The 17,472-nt window shown below is 37.0% G+C and overlaps 1 long non-coding RNA gene and 1 pseudogene across 1 annotated transcript in view; both read left to right on the top strand.

The window, feature by feature from the left end:
• The window catches only part of LOC140846200 (uncharacterized), a 25,169-nt gene extending 7,697 nt beyond the window's left edge, over positions 1-17,472 (top strand). Inside the window, exons 2-3 of the long non-coding RNA XR_012125136.1 lie at positions 14,299-14,420; positions 17,355-17,472. This is a non-coding gene — a long non-coding RNA (uncharacterized lncRNA). The remainder of the gene's footprint in view (positions 1-14,298; positions 14,421-17,354) is intronic.
• Positions 3,083-3,817, top strand: LOC108394738 (small ribosomal subunit protein eS6-like; annotated as a pseudogene).

The raw sequence follows: 17,472 nt of genomic DNA, 5'->3' as shown, positions 1-17,472 counted from the left end.
ATTCTCTGGTTAAATATCATCTTATTTTATATAATATAATCTTTACATGTCTTTTATTCTACAGTATATTTATGTACCTGGCGCTATGTAAGCCCTCTTTATATATATATATATATATAAGCTCATAAAATCCTCACGACAACCTTATGAGTAAGTTCTATTAGCCTCATGTTTACAGATGAGAAAATTGGCACATAGAGATTAAGAAACCTGCCAAAATCACACAGCCACTAAATGGCAGAGCTAAGAATTGAACCTAGACAATTTTTCTTCATAGTTTGCATTCTTTGCCGTTAGGCTAGCCCTCCGTCTCCCCACTCCTTTCTCCCTTCCCTCTACTTTGGAGAAGTTTCGAATATTAGCCCTTTCCAAGAGCATGGTAGATTCCTTCTACTTTGAAATGTTAGACATTAAAACTTTACATTTTCTTTATAAACAAGTGTCTTTAAATATTTTTAAAATTTGCTCCATCTATAATTTTAGCTATTTCTATTCCAAAGTGAGATTGGAGATTTACTTACCTTCATTCATTCTGATAGGTTTTCATGTTTATCTTAACTTTCACTATCCTTTTCCTGTCCTCTGAATATCCTTGGATAATTGTGAGGCACCTCTCTTCTCATCATAGTCTTGTTAGAAGTCAGATCACATTAAAAATTTGTATCTAGTTTACTGAGCAGTAACATCTGCTAAATAAAGCTCTGTCGTGCTTATGGGTTTCTCTCAATGAATTGTATAAAATGCTTCAGATTACTTTATTCTACACATATTAAATTTGCATTGTTGAATTGAAATTGATTTTGTTTTCATTAGTTTGTCTTCACATAAGAGTCTTTCCATAAGCAGAAAGTTTCTGTTTTATTTACGTATTGATTGCTATCTAAAAGCAAGGTTGACTATAGCATGAGATTGGGTAAAGACTCTATAACTGTACAATATAGGTAGCATCAATTTGAGCAAGTGTATTATATTGAATTTTCTTTCAAAGTATCTATTCTTGATTGTACCAGAGATTCATTGTGAGGTATTGAGCAAATCATTTTAGTTGTTCTTGGTGGAAATTAACATGTTGTCCTTGAATACAAAGGTGGTTCTGACCCACACTCAGTAAAGCATCTTTTCTGTAATATTGATAGACTTGTTCTGAGCCAAATGCAATTTCTATGGAGTCACTCAACAGCTCCTGTTTGCTAAATTTAGAGGTGCAGTTCATGGCCACCAGAGCCAAAAAGGAATTAAACCTATCAGCTTTACCTCATTAACAATCTGCTGAACCAAATGAGCCAATAATTCAGCTATTAAATTGCTAAGCAAGAAAAAAGAGAGACTGAATAAATACATATATGCATTGAGATTGACTATAAAGTACTTCAGTTTATTATATGAGAAATTGAGGACTTTGCCAGGTTTATCTCGAGTAATTTCTACCTCTATCTCCTGAGGGATCAAAAAGATGACATTTTCTCCTAAGACCATGTGCCAGAGACACTCATTAGGTTTCAAGGTAGAAAAGTTTTTTATTCAGTGTCACCATTGCTCTGTAATTCCCATGATTATCGGTCCATCATTTAATACAAGATTTACATACAACCATACAAGAAAGATCTTGGGTCCTCTGCAATATACTACATTCATAATGTCCAATACAAAACTTTTGGGGCACATCATTAACATTTACCAAGGTATAACTATGTCTTGGGAGTAAGAATTTAATAGTTTACATCAACCATTTATAAACAAACTTGAACAAATCCGTGTGATGAACAGCTCTTTTTAGCGCATTTGCTTTTTCCTAACTCTTAGTTAGGAAATCCCTCTTCTATTCAGTGTGGCCATCAAGAATGTGAATTGGTTAATCCAATCTCCTAGGTTCAAAACTCTGCTTTGAAATTCCTAACTTTGTGACTCTGGCAAGTTACTTAATCTCTAGAGGCCCTAGTTTCTTCATTTACCAAATGATGATAATAATACCAACTGCCACATAGGTATATTAGGAAAATCAAATTAGTTAATTCATACAAAGCATTTGGAAGAGGATCTGGCACTTAGTAAGTTCTCCATAAATGTGAATCCCACCTACTGTGTCAGTAACTTTTTGATCTATTTTCTTAAAGCCCAAGCCAAGTTCTCTTTCTCTCTCTTTTTTGATTCACATTTCAGGATCACAGGCTTTGCCCTTAGATTAAAACTTTCTCACTGCCAGATGCATTGTTCTTGAAAACTTCCAACTATTCTTCTCTTTTCTCAGTTTTGAGCCATTTTACTCCTTTTTATGAGTTCTCTACATAGTATGTCTTCCATTTGCACATTGAGAAGTTTTTTCCTTGATTACTAGAATATGAGTTCCTTGAGAGTAGGGACTGTGTCTTTTTTTTTTAAGGTATGATTGATATACACTCTTATGAAGGATTCACATGAAAAAACAATGTGGTTACTACATTTACCCCTATTATCAAGTCCCCCCCATACCCCAATGCAGTCACTGTCCACTAGTGCAGCAAGTTGCCACAGGTCCACTGTGTCCCTTCTCTGTGATACACGTTCTCCCCGTGATCCCCCACAGCATGTGTACTAAACATAATACCCCTCAGTCCCCTTCTCCCTCCCTCCCCACCTGCCCTCCCACACCCCTACCCTTTGGTAACTACTAGTTCATTTTGGGGGAACTGTGTCTTAATCATCTCTATTAATCCCTGTCCCTTCCTCCTCACTGCTGCACAGTTTATGCTTAAGCAAGGTTGACTGAATAAATTAATCCATTTAAGCCTTCATATTTTTTGCTCATTTTATTCTGGGTATTCCATTCTGAGCCTCCAGTTTTCCTGAAAATTCTATTGCTCCATTTGTCTCTGAAAGTTTTAACTTTATGTGCTGATGATGAGATCCCACCCTGGATCATCACAATTTTCTGACTAAGGTAAGAGGTCCATTATTCAGATATTAGAGAAAGATTCCCATTTAATTCACCTGGATTTAATTTCATTTATATTCTCTTGGTTCCAGCTAGACTGATTATTCTCTTTAAAATCTGTAAGTAGCTCCTTGTTTTTGTGGTGACTAAGAGGTGGTTGGCTGCTTGAGGATGAAGCTGAACATCTCTTTCCCAGCCACTGGCTGCCAGAAACTCATTGAAGTGGACAATGAATGCAAACTTCATACCTTTTATGAGAAGCGTATTGCCACAGAAGTTGTTCTGATGCTCTGGGTAAAGAGTGGAAAAGAGTTATGTGGTCTGAGTCAGTGATTGGAATGACAACATTTCTCCATGAAGCAGGGTGTCTTAACCCATGGCTGTGTCTGCCTTCTACCGAGAAAGGGGCCTTCCTGATATAGAACAAGGAAGACTGGAGAAAGCAAGCACAAATCTGTTCAGGGTTGCGTTGTGGATGCCCATGTGAGTGTTCTCAACTTGGTCATTGTAAAAAAGAAGAGAAGGACATTCCTGGACTCATGCTACTGTGCATCACCACCTGGGACTCAAAAAAGCTAACAGAACCTGCCAACTTTTCAGTGTCCAAAGATGACATCCGCCAGTACATTGTGAGAAAGCCCCTAGATGAAGAAGGTAAGAAACCTAGGGCCAAAGCGCCTAAGATTCAGCATCTTGTTACTCCACCATTCTGCAACACAAACATTGGTGTATCCCTCTGAAGAAACAGTGTACTAGGAAATATAAGGAAGAGGCCGCAGAATATGCTAAACTTTGACCGAGAGAATGAAGGAGGCCAGAGAAACACTCCAGGAGCAGATTGCTAAGAGACAGAGGCTGTCCTCTCTGAGAGCTTCTACACCTAGGTCTGAATCCAGTCAAAAATGAGATTTTTGGAGTAACAAATAAGTAAGAGCAGACCTCAGGCAAAAAAATCTATAAGTAGCTTTGAGAGGGATTCTGTTTTGCAGAACCCTTATTCCTTATTTGAGGATAGAGCCATACCACCCTCCGTTTCTTTACATGCAAAGTAGGAATCACTTCTCTCTCTCTGTTACTTGGAGGAGGTGAGGATGAATTAAATCTCTTAAATTTTTTCTTTTTAGTATATACAATATATATATATATATATATATATATATATATATATATATATATAAACACATATTAGGTATAAAGCTTAATAATATAATGAACTACCCAACCCAACAACTAGAACATTTCCCACTAACTCACATCTACCTTTGTGTTTCTCCTCTTTCTTCCCCCTGCCCTCAAGGGGTAACCAATATCCTAATTCCTTTTGCTTATCCTTTCATTGCTTTTTTTTTAAATTTACTTTTAAAATGTACATGTGCTAAAACAATTATGTTGCTTAATTTGTGTTGTCAGCTATCATCAGATATATAATTTTCTGGGATTTGCCCTTTTAACTCAGCATTACGTTTCCAAGGTTCATTCATGTAGTTGTGATACAATGATTGTTGATTTTCAGTACCATGTAGCATTCTATTGTATGAATATATCACAATGTATTCCTCTGTTGATACGCAGTTGGGTTGTTTTTAGCCTTTTAAAAAATTATAAACATTGCTGCAAGAAAAATTCTTCTGCATGCCTCTTGGTCACACATGCAAGTGTTTCTCTTGGTTGTATACCTAGGAATAGGGTTGCTGGGTTGCACAGTATGCAAATATTCAACTTTGTGAGATAATTAATGCCAAATAATTTTCCATGTTCCCACAGTTTTTATGAATTCTCACTCTCAATATTTTGTATTATCACACTTAATTTTTGCCAGTCTAGTGGGGGTAATTGGTATGTATCTACATGTTATAGGTTAGAAAAAGGAGTTAACTTTACCTGAAACTTTTAAAACTTCCTCCTCCTTTCTTTATTAAGAGCCTGCATCTTCATTTGACTGGGAGTTCCTTTGAGAGAAAGCCATTTATTTGTGTGATAGTTTCTGCTACCCGTATAAAAACTGCAGTGGGGTGGAGGCTGCTAACTGGGTAGTTTGTTGCTTTTAAGTTGATCTTACATAATACCAAATTACACATAGATTAAAGTTTCTTGTTAATATGCTACAGAAACGGAAATTACATTCTTTATTATTGGCCCATCACAATTAATCTGCTTTTGAGTTTACCCCTATCTGCAAAACTATTTTAAGTAAAAGCCTCCTTCAACCTGTTGATCTGGAATATTTTCATGGAATCAAGTTTAGTAAAGATATCTTTGTGTATTTCCTTGTATTTTAATTGTACCAGAGATTTAACTTACCTTCTTTTGACATGGTTACATGATGCAATACAAATTAATGCCCCAAAGAAATTTCAAAACTCCAATTGTTTATCTTACTACTTTTACAAAGTGAATTGACCCATACACACTAACCAGGAAAATAAGCCCAAACAGATGGTGCTGCTACATAGTGCCCTCAAATGTGTGGGTTTCTTTTTTTAATTGTAAAAGCCATCTTGTATATAAACAGTTTTCATCAATAACTAAAAACACATGGAATTGGAGAAAGATATCTGAGACAAAGGGCAATATATATATATTTTTAAGAACTTTTATAGCTCCCTGTGTTTTTATCTTTAAAAACAAATGCCAGTTTGAACTGGTAATCAAAAAACTACCTAAGAACAAAAACCATGGACCAGATGGCTTCACCACTGAATTTTATCAAACATTTAGGGAAGACCTAATACCCATCCTCCTTAAAGTTTTCCAAAAAGTAGAAGAGGACAGAATACTTCCAACTCATTCTATGAAGCCAACATCACTCTAACACCCAAACCAGGCAAACACACCACACACACACACACACAAAATTACAGACCAATATCCCTGATGAACATAGTCTATTTTTTCTTGCTTTGAAAGATTTTTGAAGGAAGGGACTGTGTATTTGTTTTATGTGTCTTTATTATATTGTTAAATACAGTGTTACATCCCAAAGGGGAACTCGGGGAATATTAATTGAGGGCAGAAGTCCCCTCTATACAAGTACCATTAATAATTGTTGACTGACAAAATGACTGAGTGGATAGTCATGACCAAACTGTAAGAAAGCTGCAGTTACTTGTTCTCTATGGTACTGTATTATTCTTGGAAATAAGTGTTCATCAGGGTGAATACATTTATGCCAGGTGAGTGTTTTTCAACTTTATTTATATAGCTAACACTGTGTTTCATCAAGTTGCTGTCAGCCATTGGTTTCCTTCAATATCCCCTTTTAAAGTCAAGTGTTAAGCTCATTTTCTCATTGCCATAATTCCAGACCTTCAGTTCTCTACTGATCAAGGGACATCAGGTGCTGCTGTAGTAAGACTCACTCCTGCCAAAGCTCCCTCTAAATGGGGGCTTTTCCTTTATATCATGCAGTGGGAATGAGCTATTTGTTGTTTGTTTGCTCTTGTCATTTTGTAAGTGGTGATCTATAAGATGAGGCAAAGTTGGAGGTTAAGCCTTTACTTTTTTTATTTTAATTTTATTTTTTTTATTAAAGTATCATTAATATACAATCTTATGTTGGTTTCAAATGTACCTCACAGTGGTTCAGCAGTCCCCGTGATCAATTTATACTGTGATTGTGAATTATTGTACCCTTTTATCCCTGTCCCCTTCCCCCAATGCTCCCACCCCAAATTCTTCTCCTTGGTACCCACTAGTCACTTTGTGGGGTCTATGAGTCTACTGCTGTTTTGTTCCTTCTCTTTGGCTTTATATTTTTATCCCACAAATAAGTGAAATCATACGGTATTTGTCTTTCTCAACCTGGCTTTCTTTCACTGAGCATAATACCCTCTAGATCGATCCATGTTGTTGCAATTGGCACAATTTCTTTTCTTTTTATGGCTGAATAATATTACATTGTGTATATGAACCACACCTTCTTTATCCATTCATCTATTGATGGCCATTTAGGTTGATTCCGTATCTTGGCTATTATAAATAGTGCTGCAATAAAAATAGGGGTGCATGTATCTTTTCGAATCATGGATCTTCTTTTCTTCAGGTAAATTCCTAGGAGTAGAATTCCTGGGTCAAATGGTACTTCTATTTTTAGTTTTTTGAGGAACCTCCATATTACTTTCCACAGCGGTTGAACCAATTCACATTCAATTTCCCTGATGATTAGCGATGTGGAGCATCTTCCCATGTGCCTGTTCGCCATCCGTATTTCTTCTTTGGAGAAGTGTCTGTTAAGATCATTTGCCCATATTTTAATTGGATTATTTGTTTTTTGGCTGTTGAGGCATGTGAATTCTTTTTTTTTTTTTTTGCTTTGCTTTTGTGAATTCTTTATATTAATTTGGGTGTTAACTCCTTATCAGATAAATCATTTGTGAATATATTCTTTCATACTGTAGGATGCCTTTTTGCTCTGCTGATGGTGCCCTTTGCCGTACAGAGGCTTTTTAGTTTGATGTAATCCCACTTGTTCATTTTTTATTTTGTTTGCCTTGCCTGAGGAGATGTGTCTAGGGAAAAATTGCCCATGTTTATATTCAAGAGATTTTTGCCTATGCTTTCTTCTATGAGGTTTATGGTTTCCTGACTCACATTCAGGTCTTTGATCCATTTCAAGTTTACTTTTGTGTATGGAATTAGACAATAATCCAGTTTCATTCTCTTACATGAAGTTGTCCAGTTTTGCCAATACCAGTTGTTAAAGAGGCTGTCATTTCCCCATTGTATATTCATGGATCCTTTATCATATATTAATTGACATATATATGCATGGGCTCTCTATTCTGTTCCATTGATCTATGGGTCTCTTCTTGTGCCAGTACCATACTGTTTTGATTACTGTAGCTTTGTAGTAGAGTTTGAAGTCATGGAGCATAATCCCCCAGCTTTGTTCTTCTTTCTCAGGATCACTTTAGCTATCTGGGGGTTTTTGTGGTTCAATATGAATTGTAGAACTATTTTTTCTAGTTCATTGAAGAATACCATTGATATTTTGATAGGGATTGCATTGAATCTGTAAATTGCTTTGGGGAGGATGGCCATTTTAACAATATTAATTCTTCCTATCCATGAGCATAGGATAGATTTCAATTTATTGGTGTCTTCTTTAATTTCTTTCATGAGTGTCTTGTAGTTTTCAGAGCATTGGTTTTTCACTTCCTTGGTTAGGTTTATTCCTAGGTATTTTATTCTTTTTGTTGCAATTGTAAATGGAATTGTTTTCCTGATTTCTCTTTCTGCTAACTCATCATTAGTGTATAGGAATGCCACAGATTTCTGTGTATTAATTTTGTATCCTGCAACTTTACTGAATTATGTTATTAGTTCTAGTAGTTTTGGGGTGGATTCTTTAAGGATTTTTTATGTACAATATCATATAATCTGCAAATAGTGAGAGTTTACCTTCTTCCTTACCAATGTGGATGCATTTTATTTCTTTGTGTTCTCTGATGGCTGTGGCTAGGACCTCCAGAACTATGTTGAATAAAAGTGGGGAGAGTGGGCATCCTTATCTTGTTCCTGATCTTAAAGGAAAAGCTTTCAGCTTTTCACTATTAAGTATGATGTTGGCTATGGGTTTGTTGTATATGGCCTTTATTATGTTGAGGTATGTGCCCTCTATACCCATTTTGTTGAGAGATTTTATCATGAATGGATGTTGAATTTTGTCAAATGCTTTTTCAGCATCTATTGAGATGATCATGTGGTTTTGTCCTTCTTTTTGTTAATGTGGTGTATGATATTGATTGATTAATGAATACTATACCATCCTTGCATCCCTGGAATAAACCCCACTTTATCATGATGGATGATTTTGATGTATTTTTTAATTTGGTTTGCTAATATTTTGTTGAGTATTTTTGCATCTATGTTCATCAGGGATATTGGTCTGTAATTTTGTGTGTGTGTGTGTGGTGTGTTTGCCTGGTTTGGGTATTAGAGTGATGTTGGCTTCATAGAATGAGTTGGAAGTATTCTGTCCTCTTCTACTTTTTGGAAAACTTTAAGGAGGATGGGTATTAGGTCTTCCCTAAATGTTTGATAAAATTCAGTGGTGAAGCCATCTGGTCCATGGTTTTTGTTCTTAGGTAGTTTTTTGATTACCAGTTCAATTTCAGTGCTGGTAATTGGTCTGTTGGGATTTTCTGTTTCTTTCTGGGTCAGTCTTGGAAGGTTGTATTTTTCTAGGAAGTTGTTCATTTCTTCTAGGCTGTCCAATTAATTGGCATATAATTTTTCATAGTATTCTCTTATGATTCTTTGTATTTCTGTGATATCTGTTGTGATTATTCCTTCTTGGTTTCTGTTTCTGTTTATGTATATATATTCTCTTTCTTTCTTGATAAGTCTAGCTAGGGGTTTATGTGTTTTGCTAATTTTCTTGAAGAACCAGGTCCTGGTTTCATTGATTTTTTTCTATTGTTTTATTCTTCTCTATTTTATTTATTTCTGTTCTGATCTCTATTATGTCCCTCCTTCTACTGACTTTGGACGTCATTTGTTCTTCTTTTTCTAGTTTCTTTAATTGTGATTTTAGACTGTTTTTTGGGGATTGTTCTTGTTTCTCAGGTAAGCCTGTATCACTATGTACTTTCCCCTTAGAACTGCCTTTGCTTCATCCCACAGATTTTGGGATGTTCTGTTTTTGTTTTAATTTGTCTCCATGTATTGTTTGATTTCTGTTTTAAGTTTTTAATTGATCCATTGATTGTTTAGAAGTATGTTGTTTAGTCTCCATGTGTTTGTAGGTCTTTTTTTTTTTTGAGAGGGCATCTCTCATATTTATTGATCAAATGGTTGTTAACAACAATAAAATTCTGTATAGGGGAGTCAGTGCTCAATGCAAAATCATTAATCCATCTCAAGCCTAATTCTCGTCAGTCTCCAATCTTCTGAAGCATAACGAACAAGTTCTTACATGGTGAACGAATTCTTACATAGTGAATAAATTCTTACATGGTGAACAGTACAAGGGCAGTCATCACAGAAACTTTCGGTTTTGATCACGCATTATGAACTATAAACAATCAGGTCAAATATGAATATTCATTTGATTTTTATACTTCATTTATATGTGGATCCCACATTTCTCCCTTTATTATTATTATTATTATTATTTTATTATTTTATTATTTTTTTTTTTTGAGAGGGCATCTCTCATATTTATTGATCAAATGGTTGTTAACAACAATAAAATTCTGTATAGGGGACTCAATGCACAATCATTAATCAACCCCAAGCCTAGTTCTCAGCAGTCTCCAATCTTCGGAAGCATAACGAACAAGTTCTTACATGGTGAACAAATTCTTACATAGTGAATAAATTCTTACATGGTGAACAGTGCAAGGGCATTCATCACAGAAACTTTCAGTTTTGATCATGCATTATGAACTATAAACAATCGGGTCAAATTGTAGGTCTTTTTGTTTTCTTTGTGTAATTTATTTCTAGTTTCATACCATGATGGTCTGAGAAGCTGGTTGATACAATTTCAATCTTTTTTAATTTATTGAGGCTCTTCCTGTGGCTTAGTATGTGATCTATTCTGGAGGACATTCCATGTACACTTGAGAAAAATGTGTTTCCTGCTGCTTTTGGGTGGAGTGTTCTGTAGATATCTTTCAAGTCTGTTTGATCTAATGTATTGTTCAGTGCCTCTGTTTCCTAATTTATTTTCTGTCTGGTTGATCTGTCTATTGATGTGAGTGGTATGTTAAAGTCTCCTAAAATGAATGTGTTACAGTCTATTTCCCCTTTTAATTCTGTTATTATTTTTTACATATTTAGCTACTCTTATGTTGGGTGCATGTTGGACTGATCCCTTTATCATTATGTAATGTCTTTCTTTGTCTCTTATTACTTTCTTTGTTGTTAAATCAGTTTTGTCTGATATAAGTACTACTAATCCTGCTTTTTTTCTCCCTATTATTTGCATGGAATATCTTTTTCCATCCCTTTACTTTTAGCGTGTGTATGTCTTTGGGTCTGAAATGAGTCTCTTGTAGGCACCATATAGATTGGGTCTTGTTTCCTTATCCATTCTGCTACTCTATGTCTTTTGGTTGGTGCATTCAGTTCATTTACATTTAAGGTGATTATTGATAGATATGTACTTACTGCCATTTTATTAATTGTTTTCTGGCTATTTTTTATAGCTCCTCTCTGTTCCTTTCTTCCTCTCTTATACTCTTCTCTTATTATTGATGGTTTTTTTAGTGTTGTAATTGGATTTATTCTCTATTTTTAAAATATTTATTTATTTATTTTGTGTGTATTTATTGTAGGCTTTAGTTTTGTGGTTACCAACGGTTCAAGGATAGCTTCCTTACTATGTAATAGCCTATCTTAAATTGCTGTTTATTCTATTTCAAACCAATCTAAATGTGCTTTTTCCCCCTTCTTCTTCCTCCTGCACATTTTTCATACTAGATGTCATCCCTTTTTGTGTATCCCTTTAATGATTTTATGTATAGTTGATTTTGCTTCTTTTGTTTTGTTTTAATTTCATACTTGCTTGGTAATTAGTTGGTCTACTACCTTTACTGTGGGTTTATTTTTACTGGTGAAAACTTTTTAGCCTTAGGGACACATTTCCATCTATAGCAGTCCCTTTAACATATCCTGTAAGGCTGGTTTAGTGGTGGTAAATTTCTTCAACTTTTGTTTATCTGAAAATTGTTTAATACCTGCTTAAAATTTAAATGATTATCTTGCCTGGGTAGAGGATTCTTGGTTGGAGATACTTCTGTTTCAGTAAATTAAATGTATCATGCCATTCCCTTCTGGCCTGAAGAGTTTCAGTTGAGAAGATCACTGATAGCCTGATGGGGTTTCCTTTATAAGTGATCTTTTTTCTCTCTCTGGCTACTTTCAACACTCCTTATCCTGACTGGGGAAGTTTTAGGCAATTATTTCCTTGAAGAGACTTTCTATTCCTTTGTCTTTCTCTTCTCCTTCTGATACCCCTATTATGTAAGTATTGTTTCATTTGCATTGGTCACATAGCTCTCTTATTGTCATTCTTTTATTCCTAGAAATTCTTTTTCTCTTTGTTCCTCAGCTTCTTTGTTTTCCTGTTCTCTAATTTCATCTACATGTTTTAATCTGCTTTTAAATCCCTCCATTGTGTGTTTCATTTCAGATACTGTATTCTTCAGCTCTGAGTGGCTCTTTTTCAGGTCTTCTGTCTTTCTGTTCAAGTCTCCCCTGAGATTTTGAATACTTTTCTGTAAATCTGTGAGCATGTTCATGACTTTCATTTTGAAATCTTCATCAAGAAGATTGGTGATCTGTTTCATTTAGCAGTCTTTCTGCAGTTCTGCCTTATAGTTTTGTTCGCATCATTGTAGTTTTGTTTTTCTGTGTATAGTTGCTTTTGCTTCTTTTGTTTTAATTTTGTACTTGCATGGTAATTAGTTGGTCTACTACTTTTTGTCAGGGTTTCTATGTTTCTTCCTTTGTATTGGATGTCTCTGCTATGCTTTCTGACCTATAGAATAATAGCTTTATGAAGAAGGCATCTTATGGTGCCCAGAAGCTCAGGATTCTTTACTCTCTAGTGCCTGATTCCTGTGGGGGCCCCAGTATAGTGTGCCATGGGCTGGGCATCTGTCTGTCTGGCATCTGTAGTCATCTCAGTCTGGGCAGGCAGTGTGCCTCTGCTGCTGCCTCTGTGATCAGCTCAGGAATCTCTGCTGAGCTCACTGTGGGCAGGGCTGCACTCCACCTAGCCTTCAGAAATGATGGGGCTGCAGGGTTAATGGAGTGGGTGGGCCAATGTGTGGCTCTGCCCCGGCCAGACTCACAACACAGGGTTTGGACACCTACAGGGAGGAAGGAGGTCTGGTGCTGGCTTCTGCAGGCACCTGCCTGGTTGGGCTGAAATGGAGCCAAGGAAGGTGGTGGGAGAGCCTCCCTCTGCCTGTCGGGGAGCTAAGTCTGATGCTGCCACTGGGCCAGGTAGGTTGGCTCCCAGTAGTGCATGCAGGGAGGAGCTTCAGGGCTGCATTGCCAGCAAGGGGGGTGGAGCACCTGGGGATCCCGAGAATTCCTGATCTGTTGGGCTGAGGAAGAGCTGGGGAGGTATCCTCCACCTGCCTTTTCTCCTGAGGAGAGAGTTCTGTCCAACCCTCACCCCACTGGTACCCCTCCCATTGCTGACAAGTCTTTCAAACTGCCACCTCTGCTTTGGGTCTTAGGACCGGTGGGGCGTGCCTGCCCTCCACACTGGATGGAATCTCAGCCTCCCAGGGTGTTCCACCTGCCCCTGGTGTCCAGACCCACAAATCACCAGAACCCAATGTAATGTGGGCTCATGCCCCTGGACCAGATCTCTAGGGCTAGGAGTGCAGCACTCCTGGACTCCTACCCCCTCCCCACTCCATTCCTCTTTCTCCCACCTGTAGGCTGGGGTTCAGGAAAGGCTTGGGTCCCACTCCATCTTGGCTTTGCCACTTTACCCTTTTCTGCGTGGTCTTCTCTTCTTCCTCAGGTGTAGGGCGCCTGTTCTGCAGTCTTCAGGTCATTTTCAGGTTTAGTTATATTTGCTGTATTTTCTTCTTTTATATGTTTTTGGAAGGAGGTTTCTGCCTTGCCTTCCTTTCTCCCATTTTTAATCAGATTTCTTAAGTCTTTACTTATAACATGGACTGCAACAGGACAGCGTCGTCACTGGTAGGCAGCTTCCAAGATGGCCCTCAGTGATTCATGCCCTCTGGCATTCACTTCCTTGTGTGGTCCTTTTCCATACTATATGAAGACTGACCTGTATGAACAACAGAGGATGGCAAAGTAGTGATATGTCACTTGCAAGATTAGGTTATGAAATACTGCAAGATTAGGTTATGAAATGCTGCATGGATTGGACTATGGGCCAAATCAGAATGTCAGCTAGTTCTAAAGGGAACTGTTTCTGAGACTGAGGGTGGGAAATGCTCACCCAGATCCCAAACCAAGAAGATCCAGGGCTTTCTTGGACCAAGAAAAGTGAGAGAGAAAAAAACCTAATAAAAAGAAATGAAACACTGACACGTTACAACATTGTTGAATCTTCAAACCATGCTAAGTGAAAGAAGCCAGTCACAAAAGACCAGATATTGTATGATTCCCTTTATATGTAATGTCCAGAATAGGCAAATCTACAGAGACAGGAAGTAGGTTGATAGTTTCCTAGGGCTGGAGGGTTGGGGTAGGTGTTGTCTTAGTTCAGGGTTTCTTTTGGAAGTAATGAAAATTTACAATGTTCTAACATTGATTGTAGTGATGGCTGCAGAACTCTGTAAATACACCAGATAAATTGAACTGTATACTTTGAATGGGTGAATTGCATTGTATATGAATTATATCTCAATTAAGCAGTTTTAAGAAAGACTGGCTCTCTCTTCTTCCAGGTATTCTGGAGAAAGCAAACTGCCACGTCTCAAAGATACTCAAGCAACTGCCTATGGAAAGGCTTACGTGGCAAGGAGCTGAGGTTTCCAACCAACAGCCAGTGAGGAACTGAGGCCTGACAGTAAGCTTGTGAATGATCTTTGTTAATCCAATAGGTGGAAAATGGTATTTTATTGAAGTTTTAATTTACAGTTTCCTATCATGAGTGGTATTAGACATATTTAATATGTTTAAAGACATTTGTAGAATGAGAATGAGAAATAAAAACATGAAGTCCACATTCAGTGACATTAGGTGAAATCTTTAACCCCAAGGCACATCACATGAAGGCTACAAGTGGATGGAGAAAGGAAAAATGACTTAACAAGTCGGAAAGGTAAAACCTAGGTACTGTAGAGGAAGAGGACACCAGCAATATGCCCACAGATTTGTCCTATGGAACCTCAGAAAGCCACAGCAAGTGGAGGGGTGAAGAATGTGTGCAACAGAGAGAAGGGGATGAAAGGAGACAGATTATTTCACAGTCTGTATAAAAATCAGGTAGAAGCCAGATTTTTATCCCCCATTCCCACCTCAACTAGTCAGATGCTTTTCTCTCCTTCACCATGCCAGAGAAGGAAGATGTTTTCTCTGGAGAAACTGGATTAATTCACTCTAATTTAAAGAACCAAGATCATTTCAGCCCACTTTTTCTCCAGTGTCTGAGGCTGAAAGTCCTCTCAAACCATGTCCTATTTCCTGATCATGTCCATCAAAGACAGTGAAAAATTCTCTGAGACGATGTTTATTTCCCCCCAGGGGATTCCGACCTTTCCATTTGCTTAGTTACAAATAGTCCTTTCTAGGACCCTTAGGTTTCCCTTTATTATAGTCTTTCTCTGGAATGAAGTTTCTGGGAGAGGGGACTCTGGTCTGAAACTTGACCCCCTCTTAAACAGTAAGAGAGTAAAAAATCTCTTAAAGAGCATTGACTGTAATTTAACCTTCAGTTGATGGCTTAGGATAATTATTAGGAATACCAGTATGTGTGCCTTAACAGTGATATCCTCATTGGCTATTGCAGTAGATACGTGTGTCTGCAATTACCTTAGAGGGACCCAGACTTGTGCATTTTGTTATTTTTTCTGCATTTTCATTTTTGCTCTCCCTCCCTTCTCAACTTTTCTCTGAGAAATCAGCATTTTTATTAGTTCCTTATCACCTCCCATGGGTTTAAAAAATATCAACACACTTGTTAAAATTGTGCCTAAGATAAAAGTTAATAGGCCTTGAGCATGAGGCAAAATAAAAGACATTAAAAACCTTTGACATCTCTTTTCAGCTGTTCAGAGTATTTTCCTTCATGCTTACTATTCTATTCTAGATTGTCTATTGTCTACTATACTGTTAGATAAGTAGAAATGCAGTATACAGTAGTCTGGGTTCAATTCATGGCTAACTCAGGGCTTTGGGGCATGAAATATAACTTTTCTGAGCCTTAGCAGAATGGGGATAATAATTGTATTTACCTCATAGGGTTGTTGTAAGGCACAAGTGATTTAATACAGGTAAAACATTTATAATGGTTCCCAGAATATAGTAAGTACTCAATTTAACTTTTATTATTATTACTGTATTCCTAGAGTGGCTTTCCCTATTGTTCCACAGTGCCTAATGAACACAGATGAAAATTGTCAAGGCCATAGTTAAATCTTGTGCCTTAGGTTCAGTATTATCATTTTCCTATCTTTGAAGTAGAAAAATTGGGTCATAGAGAAAGAATGTGATTTGCTAAATCATACAAAACTGTTTAGGAACTATGAGTAAGGCCCAACTCTCTTAGTTTTCCCTTTTGGGCTTTTTCCACAAATCAGTTATTGATAGCATATGATTATTGATATATGCTGAAAATATGAATTTCATATTTAGTGGAGTGACCTTAGGTACCCATTTCAGTTAGCACTATATTTCATTGGCTGTTAAAGTGGACATTATCACTACCATATTCATTGAAAACCATATTATCTTGAACATATTATAAAAATGAAGAAATTCACTTGCTCAAAGCCTAATGATTTCTGAGTCAAACTTGGACTAAGTAAAAAATAGGGTTGCACATTTAAAAAGTATACTAAGTTCTAACTACAACAGAATAACATAAAAGGCAAGCAGCCCAGGTCCAGAGCCTAGGAAGTCTGAGATGTAATCTCATTTCTACTCCTGTATGCTATCCTGTTAAAACAAATTACTCTTGGTGGTAATTTTCTCACTTGACAATGAAAAAAATGATATTGGCCAAATAACTTTTATTACGTCTTATATCTCCTTTAAACACTTAATTTTTTTTAGTGGCTCTTCATAGGGTAAAGTCCTAATTTCTAACCTTTGTCACATAGGATCTTTAGTAACTGTCCCCAACAGACCCAAACCATTTAGTATACTCTTGTTGCACATAACAGAAACTAACTTAAAATGGCATAAGTAAATATGGAAACTTATTGGCTAAAATAACTGAAAAGTCTGGGGGTCCTTGGTTTCAGTCATGCATAGATCCAGGGGCTGGATATTTCACTGGGACTTATTCCCTCTCTTCATCTCTTAGTTCTGTCTTCTGCTATATCAGAATCATTTCCTGGTGCAAAGTGCCGACCTCTCAGTAGTTCCAAGCTTATAGCATCCTTATTATTAGCAATTTCAAAATAAAAGAGATCTGTCTTTCTTAGTAAAAGTTTCATTACCTCTTATTGCCCATTCTTGAACTTTCTCTGCAACCTGGGGACTCTGACACTGATTCACCAGGTCTGAGTTACCTACTAAATCCTGGACTGTAGTTAGAGTTAACTCTACCCAAAGTTCATGCAGTCAGGGAAGAGGGAGAGAGAGAGGTTTGCCCGAGCAAGTTAGGGTCTTATTACCAGAAGAAGGTTGAAAGGATGCAAAGCTGCAAAAACAATTGTCCACTATGAAACTTCCAACTCATTTGTTGCCATACTTCCCTCTATAAATCTTTGCTCTGCTGGGCCAGTCTATTTATTTCTACTAAGACTTCATCAACATTCTCATCCTTCCCACGCAGGAGGATGTATTCTCCCCAGTTTATCTTTAAATACTACCCATTCTGTGAATTCTTCATGGAGTCTCTCCTGGATACATTGATCTTTCCTTCTTGAAATTCATTACCTAAAACATTCAAG

This window comes from Manis javanica, chromosome 14, assembly GCF_040802235.1.
Source record: "Manis javanica isolate MJ-LG chromosome 14, MJ_LKY, whole genome shotgun sequence".
Taxonomy (NCBI): domain Eukaryota; kingdom Metazoa; phylum Chordata; class Mammalia; order Pholidota; family Manidae; genus Manis; species Manis javanica.
Note: the sequence above shows the minus strand (reverse complement) of the source record. Positions and strands in the feature narration are given on the sequence as shown.